This window comes from Brassica oleracea, unplaced genomic scaffold, assembly GCF_000695525.1.
Source record: "Brassica oleracea var. oleracea cultivar TO1000 unplaced genomic scaffold, BOL UnpScaffold00703, whole genome shotgun sequence".
Classification (NCBI taxonomy): domain Eukaryota; kingdom Viridiplantae; phylum Streptophyta; class Magnoliopsida; order Brassicales; family Brassicaceae; genus Brassica; species Brassica oleracea.
This window is the reverse complement of record NW_013617440.1, coordinates 55988-64210: the sequence shown is the minus strand read 5'-3', so window position 1 is coordinate 64210 and position 8223 is coordinate 55988. Positions and strand designations below refer to the sequence as shown.

At 35.0% G+C, this 8223-nt stretch overlaps 1 long non-coding RNA gene across 1 annotated transcript; it reads right to left on the bottom strand.

Annotated features, from left to right (window-relative positions):
• Positions 1-6716: 6716 nt before the first annotated feature.
• Positions 6717-7553, bottom strand: LOC106319942. The gene is made up of 2 exons (XR_001265633.1): positions 7174-7553; positions 6717-7031 (listed from the first exon to the last, which is right to left on the bottom strand). It is a non-coding gene; the product is annotated as an uncharacterized LOC106319942 (long non-coding RNA).
• Between the last annotated feature and the right edge of the window lie 670 nt (positions 7554-8223).

Here is an 8223-nt window from a genome sequence, read left to right as displayed (position 1 = left end):
AAGACTAATACGTAAGTCTCTGAGTTGTCTCGAAGTTGTATTTTTGGTCGAATATGAGCTAAAAAAGACTAATATACTGATAAAAAGATGATGCCTAGATAGTAGTCGAGTAGCAGACTTCTGTAAAAGTCTTCTGTAAAAGAAGACTAATACTTAAGTCTGCTGCAAGCAAATTACATAAGTTTGTTACAACCAGAAGTGTGCTACATCAGCCTGTTACTCACAACACAATACAATAGTCTGGTACAAAAGCCTACTACATCAATCTACATATATCCGATGAGGAAAGTCACCAAAAAACTTCATACTTTCCCTCAATTCTACCCAAAGAAGTGGATTAACCTTAGTCATAGAGACCGAGATGCTTATAATCATCGTTTATCCTGGTCTCATCAAATATCTCACTCGCCATCTGAGACCTGATTGTCTTGATCTTCTTATCACACAGCTCATGAGGTGGGAATGACATGCCAAGTGCATGACATTCTATATACTTCAAGCAATACACTCCACAGTCACCACTTTGTTTGTTTTGTGGCACCCCAGATTCACGCTCATGTGTGAAATCAACTGTGTACAACTCCCTCTCCGCACCGGTAGATAACATACGCAGCATGTACGGCAGCATGTGTGCAATAGGCTTCACGGCCTTAGCAATTTCTGCATCCGTAGCGTAAGCAAGATCACTATCCCAAATCACTATGCGTCTCCTTGGGATTGATATCCAGTAAGCTATCCAATGATCGTTCTTGACCAATAATGGCGCATATATATCATTAATCTCTAGTGCCCATGTCTTATTTGATATGCTATACTCTGATTCCTTGGTCTCCACATCCAGGCCAGGGGACTCACGAGCCTTCTTGCGTGATTCTGCATCAGACTGTGTGCGAGAAGGGGACACTGTCTTCAAGCTTCGCATCATCTGACCAGCTTCTGTCTTCATCGGATGGATCTCCACCTTCACATTTGTCCACAGTTTTGTTCCGACAAGAGGCCAGTGACTTTGTTCCCATGCCCAGCCTGAAGAAAACACTGCCTTCACTATGTTATCAGCCTTCTCATCTTCCAGCTCACCATCCCAGCGAGGGAACATTTCAGAGTAATCCTTCATAGTAAAGTTCTTAGTCCTAGTCTGCAGAAGATAAAACTATTAAGTTAGTATAAAACCACTTTATATCAAATTAATGCATATATAAACATAAGAAGCATACCTGTTTCAGCATATTCTCCTGGAGCCTTCTCTTGCCTTTGCCACCTAAGAAGGCAAGTAGAGGTGGGGTCGGAGAACCTTCTATAGGGTGACCAAACCCAGCTCCGAATTCAAGGAGACAACAGTAGACCCAAACTTGAAGAACCTGAACAAAGCCTTCAATAGCATACGTCTTTGTCAAGTCCTTCGACTCCATCAAGAATTTAAAGGCTACTCCTCCCCACGGATAATCTTCAAAAGCATCTAGATCCATCACTAACCTAGTCAGGCTAGCCCATGTGGGTGACGAGGTTCTTGCTGCTTCGATGAAGCCAGCGTAGATGGCTAGATACACTAAACGCAGCCGATCATCTCGAGACCATGTTCTGCACATCTGACACGCTGTAGTTAATTCATCAATACTTGGCCCCCGGTCGAAATTCACTCCCATCTGCGCCCAAAATGCTTTCATGTCAGTCGTTACCTCAACCAACGGATTCTCGAGATTCTTCACATACTCGCAGTTCAGGCCAGTTATCTCTTCAAATTCATGCAGAGAAAACCTCAATGGTTCAACACCTACGAGACTCCACAACTCAAACTTCTTCTTGCAGTCAAGCTGAAAACACAGTATATAGTGCACCAGCCTTGAAGCCCATCCAAACTTCATTTCGTGGAACTTTAAGAACACTCTTACTCTCGAGTTCTTGAGCTCCTCTCATTCATCTGCCTCGAGTGCTTCTTTAAGAGCAGGGAAGAGCTTGCTGTCATCGCTGTAGTAGGCAATGCTTTTATTCGGAAAAGGTTCTTGGCCTACACTATACATCCTCTGTGGGAAATCAAGTTTATCCATTTTGAAACCTGCAACAAAAAAAGCACAAACAAAAAATTACACAAGAGAAGTCTACAAACGAATAAAAGAAGTCTACACGAGAAGTCTACAATTCAAAATGAAGTCTATACGAGAATTCTACCATTCAAAATGAAGTCTACACGAGAAGTCTACAATGCAAAATGAAGTCTACCCGAGAAGTCTATAAATCAAAATGAAGTCTACACGAGAATTCTACCATTCAAACTAAATTAATAACCCAAACTCTATCATAAATCGAGAATACGAAACCATCTAACCAAATTAAATTTGTCATCCTTCAACGAAAGCCAAAAACAGTATACAACAATTCAAAAAGATGTCTACATATCAACAATGATGTATACCTTAAAGTAGACTGACTGGAAGCAGAAAATGGATTAGAGAAGAAACTAATAGGTTAGTTAACAAACTAAGAGAGAGGTTACAGGAATATAAGTCAACTAGTTAGGTTATTAGTTAAACGAGAGAAGACATAGAGAGATGAAGTACCGTTCGTTCCCTGGAAAGATGAAACACAGTTTGTTCGCTCGCTAGAGTAGAAGCCGTGAGACTGACAGGAAGCAGAGATTTGGACGATAAGCACCGTTCGCTAGAAGTCGCCGGCTCAGATCTGAAAAAGAAAAAGGTAAAGGTGGTTACTTTTAGCAACGGAGCGGACGAAGCCGAAGACAAGCCAAAGAAATTTAACTTACCAGAGCGACGGAGTGGACAACGACTAGTTTAAGCGGCGGAAACGGTGTGGCTAGAGTTCGCCGGAAATCTCCCCGAAAATCGCATGAGAGAGAGAACGGCGGGGATTAGGGTTTTTTTACCCCAAAAAGCTTAACAAATCGTATTTATATTCTCGGTAACTTTTCTGGTTAGGTTAAAAGAGGTTTGGTTTAAATTCGATTTGGTTAATATTATATTGGTTAAATCCGGTTAGGTTAAATTTGATGTGTGAACTTCTTTGTAAGTCTACAACGATTTTTTTCTTTCCCTTTATTATTTGCGAAAAAAAAAAAAACTTACTAAATTTTTTTATTTATTTTTAATATTTATAATATATGATTTAACATTCTTATTCATAAATATGTAAATTTAATTTAAAATAGATTTTATGTAAACACCAATAAAATAGAATGAAAATGACGTCTCGAGCTAAATAGACTTTTTTGTAGGTTTACGAAATCCTAAACCACAAATCTCAAACCCTAAATGTTTTGCTTGATAATCAAAAAGTCTAAATTATACAAAATATAAACTACTAAACATTAATATGCAGATTTAAGTTAATAAAACAATACAAACAAAATCTAAAATCTAACCCTATGAAATCAACCACTAAAAGACATAACATGTTAGAACATTTTTGTTTCTAAACTATGAACATTGTCTACCACATGATAACCAAATTAGTATATATTCTTGAAAATTGTTCAATTATATGAAATTTTTATCTATTTAGTTCATATTATCCATTATATTGATGATTAGTTAAAAATATCACTATAATTATTTTTATACATTTTCAAAATTAAATTTTTAGATCAAATTAGAGTGTAGACTACAAACTAAGTCTGTAAGGTAGACTTTTTAGAAAGTCTAAACATTTGTAGACTTCGTTTTTTACGTGTAGACTTCCAAATGATAGAAACGTAAAATATATTTCTGTTTTTTTTGTTTGGTCATAAGGATTAAATAGTACTTTCACTATCCCTTTAGGTTGGTTTTGCATTTGACTGAAAGTGGGGTACACTTTTAGGTTTTACGTTTTAGTAAATGTCCCCCTTATCATTGCCATGTTGGATGTTTTCTCTTGCTATTTACGTTTTCCGTTTACTCATGTTCCTGCCATTTTTGCACGTTCCAAACTAGGGAATGATAACCCATTTGCCATTCAAACAATCACGTAACTATGGCCTAATATAGGAATTGAGCTTATTAATTAAATGAAGACATTATCTCCCTATCTGTAATAACCCATTATTTTTTTATCTTGAATCAGCCTGAGACTAGACATGTTATTCATGTTCATTGTTTTTGATATTGACCTAAACACTTTCTTATTTTTTGCAAGACAAGATTAGTTACATGTGACTCACATTTAACCTAGAATACACACAACAATAGACAATGACATATGACTCAACGAAAGTAGAACAAGATTTTCAAATTAAGACAATATTATGAACTAGAAATATTGCACACAAGAACACTATGAACTAGAAGGATTTCACAAAACATAGAGAAAGATTAAGAAGTAACAAAAGTCAAAAAGTGTATGGGGGAGAAAAGGCTGATTAATCTGAAGAGCAAATGCTTTGTCATTAAATGAAAGTTTTGTATAATTGCTATTAGCTTGCCATTGACTACAATTTGAAGTCGTGCCGCTAAACTGTTGTTTCGTATCATAGCCATTAGCTTCTCAATTCTTAAGGATATCGCTCGTATTTCAAAATAATGGAACTATTTCTACAAATTCCTTTTGCACGGACTACTGACTCCACAATGTCCCTTCAAAATGAGGTATTTCAGACAATTCTTTCATTAAATATCATATGTGTATTGTTTTTTGTTCTTTTTTTAGCTTTTCGTGGGCAATAATAATTTGCATGTTTAATTCATTTTGTCTAATCTTATTTGATTCACCTTATTTCTCGACCTCATATGCCTTTTCGTCCACATATTTGATAGGTTTATATATATCTTTAATTTTAGCCATTACTTTTTAAATATTTAATAAAATATTATAACATTTTTACCAACAACTATAGATAAATTCCACTTTAATATCTATAAAATCATATTTTTGAACAAATATTTTAGATAAAAGAAGATGAGTTATCTCATATTTATGCTAGCTACTGCGATGTGTTTTGGTTTGAATGAAGGTATTGTGTGTAATATTGATAATCACCATCTCCCACAATGTCAAGTAGCAGGATGCCTGATGAATACTATAGAAATTCAAAATAAACTAAATCCAGGTAGTATTCTCAAAGTTAATTTCTCATCTAACAAAACGAAAGTTGATGGTCTTCACGAGGTAAAAGTCAATGATAAATATCAAATTTTTCTTAGAGAGAGAGGGTTAGGAAGCAGAATTGTATGGCGTTGTCTCTTACGACAAGGGGATAAAATGGAAAATTCTCAAACAATATGGCGTGCAGACAGGAGGTCTCGATGTGGTAAAAAATGTTCATGGATTGCTAGAGTTAATGGAATTTACTTAGAAAAAAATAGTAAAACAGAGGGGCTCCAACATCATTGGATCGTTAGTAAACAATGAGTTTTATCTTCTTAAAAGCTATTTACATATGAAATCAATCATTATTTTAATTTAGGATATTAATATACAAATAAATGTATAAAAATTTCAATTTATAATTTTCTCGGTCTAGAATGAGAATGACCAATACCTTCAGGTGTTAAAAATGTTTGTTTTACAACAGATCCATGTAAAACATTTATTCGTATTATTTTTACCGTATGAGAAAATGAAATTAATTCATGGTTATTGTTACCACTACAATTATATGTAATGCGGATAAAGAAAAGATGTAGCGAGAAAAGTTATTGTTGGGATTAAAATATATCATAACGACACCAACCGCTAAAATTGCTTTAACAAGACGAAATATGTCGTAAAGATGACCGAGCCGGAAATTTTAGAGAATCAATCCACATATGTCAATGTAACGACGATACATTAAACTGGGTCTTCTATAACCTTTTCCAGAAAATTTAGTGAAACTGTGCAAAACAACTCTCATAAAATAAATAAAAACTGTTTTTTTTTTCACATAACAGCTTTCGTAAAATAGATTTTGACAGCGTCTTACAAAACAACTTTTGTATAAAAAGAATCTACACAGTTTTGACGAAACAACTTTGATAAAACTAATTTTGATAACATTTTAAGAAAAAAAATTTGTAAATAAATTAAACACTTTTATACGAAACAATTTTTACAAAATCAAACATAATTCAACATTTCACGAAATATTCTTCGGAAAATAATTACCACCACACAATCCTCCATACCACTCCCTTCTCTCTCTCATCTCCCCCTCTTCTTCTCCTCGTTACTTCTTTCTTTCTCTTCCTTCCCTTTTACTCTTTCTTCTTCACCCTTCTTCCTCCACTTCCTTCTCTCTCTCTTCCTCCCATTATCCTTGCCAATTCCATCTCTCTTCTGTCCCCTTATCCTCGTCATTTCCCTCTCTTTTCCCATCCTCACTCTCTCTCCTCACTGTCCTCGCTGATTCCCTCTCTCTCTATCTAAAGCCCACTCTTCAATTCTCGTTGTTGACTGAATCGTCTGAGAGTTGGAATCAAGTGGTTCATGGATTCATGTTAGGAAATCCTTGGTTTTAATCCGAATAGCCAATGGTTGAGTCAAAACAGCTAATCGCAAACTATTGTTGAGTGTTTGATAAACAAAATGATTTCTCGTCATTTCGTAAACCAAGTAAATTTGTGCTATTAATCGTGGTTCTTTTTCATTTAATTCTTTGAGTCATTTTGATTTTTTCACTTAATCAGTTTTACCGAGTCAAAATTTGTTGCTTATTAGGAAATTATTTTTTGATGATCTTAACCACTCTTGTGCTTTAAGATATCTAATTCATTGACCATCATCAATGAATGGCAAGCACATAAACAAACTGGAACACTGATTTTGGATCTCTTCTTCTCCAAATAATTTTTGCATGTCTAGGTTACATTAGAAAGATTTAAACTCCATTTTATTGGGACCTAATTTTGATTGATTTTTTTTTTTTGTTATAGAAATTAGATCAGGGAAACCTATTATTCAGTACTTCTTTTTTTCTTACCACTTGTTGATCCGGAATGGCTAACTCATATTTAGCTAATACCCACCTTGAACCCTTACCTTTGTTCCACCTTCATGCACTATGTTTTGCAGTTTCATATTTGCAAAAAAGTTTGAAAGGAGAGAATCCCTCTAACTCGTTGTTTCTGCAATAAAGTCAATCAGAAAAAGGGAGCAAATGTCAAGAATAGAGCAACTGATCCATAAACTGTTTACATGAAAGATGGGTGGAAGAACACAAAATTATGAAGTCAGAAACCTCAGGAGCACGAAAATGATGATCAATACCTTCTTCTTCATTATCTATCCTCCGGAAAAAGATGATGAGGAGTTAGATGAAACATAGCACAGTCGTGCTTCTGGGAAGGAGGAACCCCCAAGAAGTATGGAAACCAAATTCATGAGTTGAGGACATTGAGAAAGGAAGAACAAGTAGAGGCTGTGGACATCAATGGATCCAGCATCTCTTTTCATATAGTGTGATGTCCTGCCTCCTCTACATCAAAGGCTGTAACCCTTAAACAATTCTATGTCCCCCATTAAACTACCTTGTTTTATAACTAGCGTCATTTACCCTCAATGATGTATATATGTGATAGTCATTTACCCTCAATGATGTATATATGTGATGAGAACGCTACTCTTAACTGAATATAAAAAGTTTTTGTCTGGAAAGTGGAGCTTTTACAGGTTTGAAATCATAAGTGTGAAGTAGGTTTTAGAAGACACCAATGGGTTTTAGTAAGGATGTGTTGCCTAAATTTTATTGTGTGTGGTCTGCGATCTGTCGATAAGAGAGCCTAGTCCAAACTCTGGAGAATATTTTGTATCAAAACTTAAGGGATTTTTGTTGTACTCAAGGCCTTAACTGATTCCAGAATGAAGTGGAATAAACGGAAAATATACCAATTCCAAAACCATGACCGAAGCCAACTCCACAGACAAAACATGCTTCCACCTCCGCATGAAAAAAAGAAAACTGGCTCTAACATTTCTTGTCCCCATCAGACCCTCTAACCCTTCTAGGGGCGGAGGTAATGAAGGAGGAGTGGGGTCAGCTCACCCCACTATTTTAAAAAAATATATTTATATTTCTTTTAAGTAAAAATGTATTGACTCTAATACAAAACAAATTTGACCCCACTAAAAAATAGAACACCACAAAAATAATTAAAACATTAAAATTTAAAGACAAAATTATATAACGAATACATTTATATCATTTATTTGTTAAAATTTTGATTTGTATTAATTTTTATCTCAATGTTTACTATTGCAAGAAATCATGAAATCAATACACGTTTTATCTTAAGGTTAGTTACATATTAGTGTTAAGCC